Source organism: Blennius ocellaris (assembly GCF_963422515.1).
Source record: "Blennius ocellaris genome assembly, chromosome: 6".
Taxonomy (NCBI): Eukaryota; Metazoa; Chordata; class Actinopteri; order Blenniiformes; family Blenniidae; genus Blennius; species Blennius ocellaris.
The window spans coordinates 24,901,195-24,912,532 of record NC_137655.1 but is presented as its reverse complement, the minus strand read 5'-3'; the positions used below and the strand labels follow the sequence as shown (position 1 = coordinate 24,912,532).

The 11,338-nt window shown below is 43.9% G+C and overlaps 1 protein-coding gene across 1 annotated transcript in view; it reads left to right on the top strand.

The window, feature by feature from the left end:
• LOC308131893 (junctional adhesion molecule 2A-like) overlaps positions 1-6,283 on the top strand; it is an 18,342-nt gene extending 12,059 nt beyond the window's left edge. The window contains exon 11 of the mRNA XM_080498775.1: positions 6,258-6,283. The gene's annotated coding sequence lies outside the window, so the exon portion shown is untranslated. The remainder of the gene's footprint in view (positions 1-6,257) is intronic.
• The last annotated feature ends 5,055 nt before the right edge of the window (positions 6,284-11,338 follow it).

The window sequence follows — 11,338 nt, the reverse complement described above, 5'->3', positions numbered from 1 at the left end:
TGGACAGTGGATGATGGATGGATGGATGGATGGATGGACAGTGGATGATGGATGGATGTGCTCATGACATATATGACAATATGATTCACTTTTCACAGATTAATAAAAGAGACAGTGTCACTTCCCCCTTCGCTCAAATAATTACATGACATTTTTTTTTATTTATTGTCATCATATCTTTTTTCTTTCTTTCTGTGTGGCTTTAAACCAGTGCTTCTCAAATGGTGGGGCGAGCCCCCCTGGGGGGGCGTGGTGGGGTGTCAGGGGGGGCGTGAGGCGGCGCGACTTTCAGCATTAGTGTCTTTATTCATGCTTGAATGATAAAAAAAGGGCCTCCAGCTCATTTTATTAATTTATTTTGATAATCAGGCGATTGTATGCAGAATGCTGGTGCAGCAACTCATACAGTGGTTTATACAGATAAATACATACATATTATCAGGTTCTCAATGGTAGTACAATTCGGGGGGGGGGGGCTGAACATTTTTTTGTCCTCTAGGGGGGGCGTGACAGAAAATAATTGAGAACCACTGCTTTAAAGGAATTGAGTTGTAGTTTCTGAGGACATCTAGCGGTGAGGCTGCAGATTGCAACGATTTGTTTCAAAACTCAAATGAGAGGCTTTGAAACTTGTTTATAAAAAATACGTTGCGTTTCAGGAGCGAGGATTTTACCTGGAGGTTTGTTTCCTAATTTTTTTTCTATATATTTTTTTCACGTTACAATGATGAGGGCTGATTCACACAGAAAAACCTTGTCACAGATTTTACAGTTTGTTTGTATATAATTAAAAGTCCTAAATATTTGAAATAAATAACCCTTATCCTACATGTTGCATTAAAAACATTTTAGTTAGCTTTGTTTAAAAAAAAAAAAAAAAAGCAGCTGTAAGACATGCATTAACAGAATGTTCATGGTCGGGATATTCTTGAACAATGACTTTTCTTTGAATATGAACGTTTCAGAGTCAGACCACGGGGGGGCGCTGTAGCACTGACTGTGTCTGTGCAAACCAGCAGCGACTGTATCTCTGAAGCGACATGACGCCAGCCTTTATCCATTATTCTTCCATGAATAGTCGCTATTGTCCCCTCTGCCTTTGTCCTCGTCGTTCTGCTTATTGTGGCGCTATATGGGAAATCCTGAGATGCACCAATCTGCTGCAGCTTCACGAGCACTGTCCTCTGCAGAGGACGCATGCGTGTGTGTTTGCATGTCTTCTTTTCATTCTGAACATTTGGATATGACAAATAGACACTTTGGATAGTTTTTGCATTTCATCTTTGCACAAACAAAAACTGCTCAGATGGTGATTGTGTGGAGAAACAAAAGCCATCGTATTTTCATAATCTTGTCTAATGATCACAGCAAGTGGAACCTATTGATCCACTGATATGGCTGCATGGAACTTCAAACTAGTCTGAAGAGGAACTGTGGCTGCAACGGAAAAGACAACCGCAGGACTGTAAAATGCAAATGTTGCCCCGGTCTGTCCTGTTGGGGACCTGGTGTCCTCTGAGGGAGTCCACTGACTCTGGTTCCACTGTCATGAACACGCTTTGCTTTCATGGGGCATTTTATTCATGAAATCACATCTAAATATTGAAAGATCAGTGTGGAGATAGAATAAAGACATGTCGTGTGAGTGCAGACCAGCCATGATGCTCTTTATCGTTCCCTTCATGGACATTAATAGAAATCTGCTCCTGATGAAGCAGGTTGTTTCAGTCGAACGTGTCTCTGCAGAGATTTGAAGAACAATAAGAAACACATCAGAGTTATCACCGAGACGACAGACGGTCACACTCCTGTTAGTTTGGCCATAAAATACAACTCAAGTCACATTTTAGTACAGATGACACATGAATATGTGACGAAAGTGTGTTTTAACAATATTGTGGGAAACTCATCTGATCAGAGTTGGATTTTATTTAGGGTTAGGGTTATTATTTACTACAGTGGGAGTAAATACACATCCACACACCCGTCTGTCTTTCTGACTGATTTTTACTTCATGTTCATACATTTTAACTCACTTTTTATCTGTTCATTCATACGTTTCAATGGAAGTTTTCCCAGGACATGTTTCTGTACATAAAGCCAGTTTATATTTGAGATAAATGTACCAAATATAAAACAAATATCCATCAGCCTATTCTTTCATACATCATACTTGGGAAGAGACAGAAAGTTAAGTTATAACGAGATGTGTCCTTTCACTTTGATGTTGGCTATAATACCTGCTAACAGAGAGAGATTGTCAAACATTCTACTATATTTTACCACGTGCATGTTTCAGCTGTGTGCGCTTTCCTGAGATACTTTGACTCCCCCACAGTACAAAGCCTTCGACTGACTGGAGTCTGTGTTTTACCTGACGTGAGGTTGGCATCACTCTCGTTCCTTTTGATCTCCATGAAACACATTTGAAAGAAAGATCTGGTAACATGAACTGCTCTAGATACTGGACAAATTCAGGTCGTGGCATTCAGGCGATATTTGTGTTTGGGTTAGCTGATATAAAAAATTCAGTGCATCGTCAACTTCCAGGCAACATTTTAATTAGTTGTGTAAATAGTGAACAACGTCGGGTACAGAGTGTTAAGTTTCCTGCATGAACACCAGGAACCCTCAACTTCAACCTACCCTCAACTTCCATCCTACCCTCAACTTCAACCTACCCTCAACTTCCATCCTACCCTCAACTTCAACCTACCCTCAACTTCAACTACCCTCAACTTCCATCCTACCCTCAACTTCAACCTACCCTCAACTTCAACTACCCTCAACTTCCACCCTACCCTCAACTTCCATCCTACCCTCAACTTCAACCTACCCTCAACTTCAACCTACCCTCAACTTCAACCTACCCTCAACTTCCACCCTACCCTCAACTTCAACCTACCCTCAACTTCAACCTACCCTCAACTTCAAACCTACCCTCAACTTCAACCCCACCCTCAACTTCAACCTACCCTCAACTTCAACCCTACTCTCAACTTCAACCTTTCAATTAAATTCAATGCCTTTTATTGTCACTATACCTAGGTACAATGAGATTAAAAACAACTCCAGTATCAGTGCAAAACATATGTTAAAACATATTAAGAAGAAAGTGCAGAATAAGTGCAAGGGGGGGGGGTGTAGAGGAGGTAAGGTGCACAGTTCAGTCCTGAGAACAATACATAATAGTAATGTTGTGTGTAATTACTACCCTCAACTTCAACGCTACACTCAACTTCAATCCACCCTCAACTTCAACCTACCCTCAACTTCAACCCTACCCTCAACTTCCACCTACCCTCAACTTACACCCTACCCTCAACTTCAACCTGCCCTCAACTTCAACCCTACACTCAACTTCAACCTACCCTCAACTTCAACCTACCCTCAACTTCAACCCTACCCTCAACTTCAACATACCCTCAACTTACACCCTACCCTCAACTTACACCCTACCCTCAACTTCAACCTACCCTCAACTTCAACCTACCCTCAACTTACACCCCACCCTCAACTTCAGCCTACCCTCAAATTCAACCTACCCTCAACTTCAAACCTACCCTCAACTTCAACCTACCCTCAACTTCAAACCTACCCTCAACTTACACCCTACCCTCAACTTCAACATACCCTCAACTTCAACCTACCCTCAACTTCAATCCTACCCTCAACTTCAACATACCCTCAACTTACACCCTACCCTCAACTTCAAACCTACCCTCAACTTCAACCTACCCTCAACTTACACCCTACCCTCAACTTCAGCCTACCCTCAAATTCAACCTACCCTCAACTTCAAATCTACCCTCAACTTCAACCTTCCCTCAACTTCAAACCTCAAACCTACCCTCAACTTCAAATACTGTTCGACAACTGGAAAGATTCACATCATATCTGATTAAAGATCGACCACATGATGAGCAAACAAGCTCTGTTTCCCATGAAGACCATGTCACAACACACACACACACACACACACACACACACACACACACACACACACACACACACACACACACACACACACACACACACACACACACACACACACACACACACACACACACACACACACACACACACACACACACACACACACACACACACACACACACACACACGCACACACACACGTAGTGGCTGGTTAATGACGCTGCTCGACTGCCCACTGCAGTCATCTTTTTTTTTGTGGTTTCCTTTGAACATCTTAAAAAGCCTTCTTTATGGATTACAGCTCTGGGCCGATATTACGTCACATTTGTAAATGTGTGCGTATCTGTCAGATAACAACAGTGGAGCGCGAGTGTGAAAATAAGCGAGAGAGAGCAGATGAGTGCGAGTGGGCGGTGGCTGTCAAATGAATTCTATGTCAGGACCAGTGTTTTCTAAGATGTTAAATTAAGCCACAAGTCAAGCTTCCTTCAAGTCATCCCTCTGTCACTGCTCGGTTGGTACCAAATGTAGATTGGCCGCGGCCTGGTGCGACCACGTCGTCTGTGAGCCCAGCTCCTCTGAAACCCCCCAGCAACACTGCCTTTTTATGGGGAGAATCACAGCAGGTGTAACACAGGAAATCACTCTTTTTTTTTTGCGTGAATGAAACCTTGTCTTATTGTTAAATGTTGTCTCATTTAATAGTGTTGCACTGCCCCCCCAGTTTGCAGCCTCCCACATTAGCAGCTCCTGGGTTATGCAAAGCTTACATCATGCAGGCATCAACGTATTTATGCCACAGGGAAATTATGGCAAAAGGAGCAGGAAAGAGCCCACTGACACCGGAGTTACCAGAGGAAACTCTCTCTTTCCCTGTAGCAGTAAGAAATAGTAACATTGAAACATTTAAAGCCCCACCAGACGACGCCCCCTACAGTTTCATTAAATCTTTATGCTGCGGCTCTCCTACGACGCCCGTGTGTGTGTGTGTGTGTGTGTGTGTGTGTGTGTGTGTGTGTGTGTGTGTGTGTGTGTGTGTGTGTGTGTGTGTGTGGGTGTAGCTGAGAGTGTTGTTATTTAGCTTCGTCCACAGACGAGCCTGTAATGTATAATTACAGCAGAAACAGAGGATGGAAACGGTTTTCCTGCCACAGACAAACAAACAACGACCTCTGACAGCACAAGCAATCAGGACCTTCGCTCCCACTGCAACGCCGTGCTTCTTATTGCAGCACAGAGTTACTGTATACACATGCCTGTCTGTGTTTAGATGAGAGACACTGGAGTGAGACTATAATTTGCCTGCAATTAAAATGCATAGCATCTATCCCATGAACATTAGAGAGGCTTTAAGCTCCATAAAGAACAATCTGGTTTACGAATCTTTCCCTGAATCTCCACAGAAATCCATTTAAAATCAATTCTCAGAGTGTTATTAGACACTTTAGTTTTATGTATTAGTGTCAGATAAATGAGGCTTCCCACTGATTGTAGATTATCTTCATTCTGATCAGTCCAGATAGACTCTGAATTGAGTTAACAAGGTCAACATTATCCCTCAGTTCCACTTGTCCAAAACACAAATAAAATGAGCGATTGCAGCTCCTGGTCACTCAGCAGTCTAATGAGATGCAGGACAGCTCTGCCTTTTAAAGAGGCAACAACATTTGATTTGCTTTATGTCTTCAGTGGTTTGTTTACATCACGCCATTCAAATGCAAAATGGGAAGGGTAAATAAAAATGAAGGAAAAAGAAAGACAAACAGATGAGAGGAGGTGAAATGACAACTGCCGTCACATGAGATCACCTCATTTCATGGCTCCACTTTTCAACCTTTGCATCATTTAAGACTTGAAGAAGTGTTCATGTTCATCCATCTGTCCTCCATGTAACTTACTGGAGCCGACAGTCCACACACACACACACGCACGCACGCACACACGCACGCACGCACACACACACACACACACACACACACACACACACACACACACACACACACACACACACACACACCTAAAGACTCCAGCTAACCTACAATGCATGTTTTTAAACCCTGAGCATGCTGGGAAAACCTCACATGCAGAGGGTGGGGGGGGGGGGGGGGCATGCAAATAGCTTGTAAACCACAATATTATACACTAAATAGTTGGTTATCCTTGTTTAAATCCTTTTTTTAAATGTACTTTTCTTGAAAACGGGTTCTAATAATCGTCCGGCCTGGTTGCAGACACTCACTTCAGAGATTGGATGAACTCATGTGAAACTGCACTTCTGTCAAGTTATCAAACTACTGCTGTGGGACATTTTCTTGTTGCAGGGCTGAAAATATCTTTCCCTGCCTTGTTCTGGTCGCCTCCACATTCAGGTAAACATTGTGAGCCTTTGTTGGTAAGTTCAACACGTGTTCACACACTTTCACATCCATGAGCAAGCTCTCTGTCACTCTACCAACATTCAGAAGGTTAATTTGAAATATTTTTGTTGAAAGCCAACCAAACAAAGACTTGTGAAATGTCACAAGTCACATTTTCCATCATGGAGGTGTTTTTTGGTTGTAGGTAAGATGTTTGTAATCGAATTTCAAACTCTGTGAATTGTCATTGTTTGTTTCTACTGTTCAATTGTTCTGATTCTTTAATTTAAAAAAATAAGATTTTTTCCCTTCTTCCTCATTTGGGTTCAATGACAGTTGGCATCCGGGATGTTGCCTTCTGCTGGTTCCAGCCAGTCCAAACTGTTCCCACTGCAGAGAAAGAAAGAAAGAAAGAAAGAAAGAAAGAAAGAAAGAAAGAAAGAAAGAAAGAAAGAAAGAAAGCAAGAAAGGCAGCATGCGACACATAAAGCTCTTGACTGGAGGAAACCATGCTAACCACTTCATCACTGGTTTCAGTGTCGATTTCAGAAGTCGCAAACTAAACTTTGATGTTTTTATCGCTCTGTTGTTGTTCAAAACACTGAAAATCGACTTAATTTTCTCATGAATGCAACGGATTTTAAGCGGAAGAGTTCTGGGTTAAGCGTGGCGGGATGTTGTTGTGCTTCGCCGTCAGCCCAGATCCTCACTGCCCATCCAGTGCTGCAGTCTGCTATTTGACAATGCTGCTTAGCATTCAAGAGGAATCTTCAGCACTCAAGTACTCCCAGTATTATGCTTTTAACTCGTTCCCCCAGAGGAGCAGGGGGATAAAGAGGGAGAGGGGGAAATGGAAAGAGAGGCAGAAACAGAAGGATGCTTATGGGAAGACTGAAATTTCACAGGACAAAAGCCTGTTATTGAATTCTTGTCATGATTCTTTGGATAATATCCCCGACGATCCTGCCCCCAAGATGCATTTTAAGACTCATGCAATCCCACTCCCTTCTGGTCTGACTGGCTGGCACTGCGGCTCTGCATTCCAGCCTTTGCACTGTCCCACCACTTGCTGGAAGCCGCTGAATGTCTCTGTGTTGGATTAGAGTCCCCGTCCCCTGAGCTGGGCTTAGGAAACAAGCAGCTTGTGAAATGACAAACAATGGTGACTCTTCACACCAGCGGCCGGGGAAAGGCTCTTTTCAGAGCTCTACCTGAGCGTTGAAGTCCTGAAGCCATGATGAGGCCTGATTGCTGTGATGTGAGCCTCGTCAGACCCACAGCTCATCAATATACCTGCAGCGCCGCTCGCTAACACTCTGCACTGCAGCAGGACGCAGGCGTCGGCCATGCATATTTACCAAAGGCTTCCGTCACAGAAAACCGGCAGGAGGAGGAACTTTCCTGAGCAATGTTCGAATTCAAACACTCTGCTTGTTGTTGGATCCTCATGGGAGAGAGGACTTTGCACACGGTGTTTACCGTACGCTGCAGCTGATTGGTGAATAACAAGAGGACCAGGTTCAGTTGAGTGTTTCCTGGATTAGAATAATTGTCTCCGCTAATCTGCTCGGATTCATTAAAATGGTCAAAGAGGACGTTCCAAGCCACCAGGATTTTGGGGTTAAAAAGAAGAAGTGTGCAGAGCGAGTTGCAGCCCAGCGGAACAGACTGAAAAATCCAGGCGAACATGAGGGAGACGGCCTGATTTTATCCTCCGCCTGCCTTCAGACACCACTCATCTCTTCCTTACTTTTATGCCCCCCCCCCACTGGGCTGGCTGAAGACAGGATGAGGGAAAACACCTCCTCACTCCTCCTCCCTCCATCCCAGCTTATTAGACCCCCGAGTCTACAGGAGGATTCTTTCATGCGTATAAGATTTACGTAAGACAGAGAATTTACTCAATTCTGTCCTCATTTCCTCCTGCTGTACACAACAAATCCTTTTTCTTTATGCAGCATATTGGAGTCTGGCGTTCCGCGGCGTCGTTCTGGCATCAGAACCAGGCTTCTTGCTTTTTCTTCTCCCCTCTTTGTTTCTTTGCTCTGATTAACTGACAGGGCGTTTTTTTTGCAACAGGCCACACTTGATGTGCTGCCTCTGATTAGAACATGTTAAAAATACCAACGCGCCGCGACACTCCATCGACTCCATCCTGCCTTCTGTCTCCTCTTTCTGTCCACCTCTCCCACTCTGCTTTCTTCCTTTCAGATGTCTCAACCACAGAGTGCTCCTTTGTCCCAGTCTCCTCTCCTTGATTAAAGATTTCACTTCAGATGCATCTTTTTTATTTTCTTCTCTCAATCAAATGTCTCCCTGTGGTCATGCAACCCCCTTTTTTTTGGTTTGTTATGCTTTGTCTCTTAACTGCCTGGAGGCTGATGTTTGATTATAGCGTCGCTCTTTCTGATTATGACCTCTTGTCTGAGAGTGCTGTCGTCTTCTGGCACATTCGTTCCCAATCAGCCAGCGTGACCTTGGTGGAACAACAGAGGCAGAGACGGCGACGGGTCTCTTATCTGGGCTGCAAATGAAAAAGAAAAGCGAAACACACAACAAAAAGCATAGCAAGTAGTAGTTTAATATTGTTCAAATTACTTTATATTTAATTTAAGTCAATCTGACCCAGTGGACTGTGTTGCTTTTAACATGAGCTTTGTTAGCTTAACTTGTGTGAATCGTGAGAGGTAATCAACACTGTAAAGGAAAAATAGAATAATAATGCGTTGGTTTTATACAGCGCTTTTCTAGGCACTCAAAGACACTTTACATTGCATTATTCATTGATTCCATACTGGATGGAGGTAAACTACGTCTGTAGCCACAGCTGCCCGGGGAGACTGACGGAAGTGAGGCGGCCATTTTGCACCATCAGCCCCTCGACCACCACCAACCCTTCACTCTCACTCTGCATTCACACAGGCAGTTCAGGGTCTTGCCCAAGGACACTTCGGCATGTGGGCAGGCAGAGATGGGATTGAACCTGCAGCCTTCCGATTGGGAGATGACCGCTTGACCAACCGAGCCATACCGTCCTAAACAATGGCTCCGTTTACATGGCAACGCTACGACAACACATAAAATGTTGGACGAGAGAGCGATATGAGGAAGACATGTTGGCGCAGTTTGGAAAATAAAATGAAAAGGTGTTTCAAAACTCTATCAAAAATATACACTACAATGAAAGACGAAGAAATTCTGCAGTTGTACTTTTGCCTGACCACAGGAAACACACGGCCGGAGCGTCCAGCTCACCACTGCAACGCTCAGTGCAAGAACCAGGAGTGACCCTCGGCCCTGAGAGCGACCACACAGCATGCAGACGCACACTGCCACCATTTATTCCTTCCCCGTTTGCCTGGAACATGAAATGCACCAGATAATAAAAGGTTTGTTGGGACAGAATCACAAAAGTTCCAAAGACAAAATTCTAGAATCCACAGTTACTCCAAAACATATGAAACGGTGCAGCAGTCCTTCGTGGGACCAGTATCACAGGAAGGAAGAGCCGTCACTGGATATCAGCTCTCATTCGGTCCAAGGAGAATTACCAAGGTCACAACAAGGTCAGACAGCTCTGACATCTTCTCAGTTAATCATGTGACCCAGAACATTATGACTGAACACGTGGGCGGGACAGAGTCAGTCACAGTTGAACCTTCTAATCAACCAGTTGAGATATTCTCGAGCAAATCAAGCATCTGGAGGATGTGCTGACTGTTGAACCATTTCCATCCTCGGTTCCGGCTGTAGATCTGTATCGGTGTTGTCTGTAGATCATGCTGCTCACATCCTGGTGTCAGATCGACCTGCAGAGATGTAGCAGAGTCCATGTCTTCACATACTTGCTCCGACTGTTCGTTTAGAAAGGCTGGTGGTGGTAAATGATGCTCTTTCTCTTATCAGCGCCTGAGAAACTATACCTGCATATAGCCACTAATTGCTCTGCTATATTCATTATCTCGTCCGCTATATTTCTGTCTTTTATATATCGGAGATGGAAGTTTCCCTTCTGTAGAATGCAATTTGACGGACTTTACCACATCTGGTACATTTTACTAAAGACGCTAAAACGTGTCAGGCCTATGTACCTGGTTTGAAAATACTCTGAACCTCACTATTTACATAACAGTGACTTTGGGCATTTACACATAAACGCAGCTGCGACTCACCACAAACGATGATTCCTGAAAAACTGTGGCCACAGTGGAGATCTAAAACCCCTGTTTGCATCTAAACAGGTAAAGGAGGGGAGGCGGAGATTCACACCACAATTCATGTTTTTTTCCCGAATTCTGATTCACTACCATGGCTTCATGCTTCTTGTTACACTGCCCCCTACAGGCTGGACTGCTCATAGCAGCTCTGGACCAGGTGAACAGTAAAACCTGTGATTTAGGGATGTACTAAAATATATTTAACACACACACACACACACACACACACACACACACACACACGCACACACACACACACACAGGTGTCGTACGAGAGCTGCAGCATAAAGATTTAATGAAACTGTAGGGGGGCGTCGTCTGGTGTATGTATACAAGATAATGATTAAATAAGTTTTAATGTACTTCAGGAACCTCAAACAGTCCAGTTTCATCCTGAGTGACCAGACTGATGAAATATTGCTATAATAACCTTTAAATTTACAATTCAAAGTTTTTCTTTGTTGTGTCACAGTGTGTGGAATGAAACTGTCTATTTATAATGGATCAAACAGTTAGTACTGAAAATGATTACAATCTCTACATAAAGTCACTTTTAAGAAAACATTCTGGTGAATGAAATGTGAATGCCCACAGGCCTTATGTTCTCTGCTGTCAAAGGACGTCAAAAATTGTCATCCACCCTGTGCGCTAGGCTCCGCCCCTGTGTGCTAGGCTCCACCCCTGTGCGCTAGGCTCCGCCCCTGTGCGCTAGGCTCCACCCCTCTGCGTGAGGCACAGATTGTGAGTTGAACTCTGTGCCGCCAACTGCTCATGCGCCAGAGTTACTGGGTTCTTGTGTGAGGAGTGTTACATCCCACAGTGACCTGT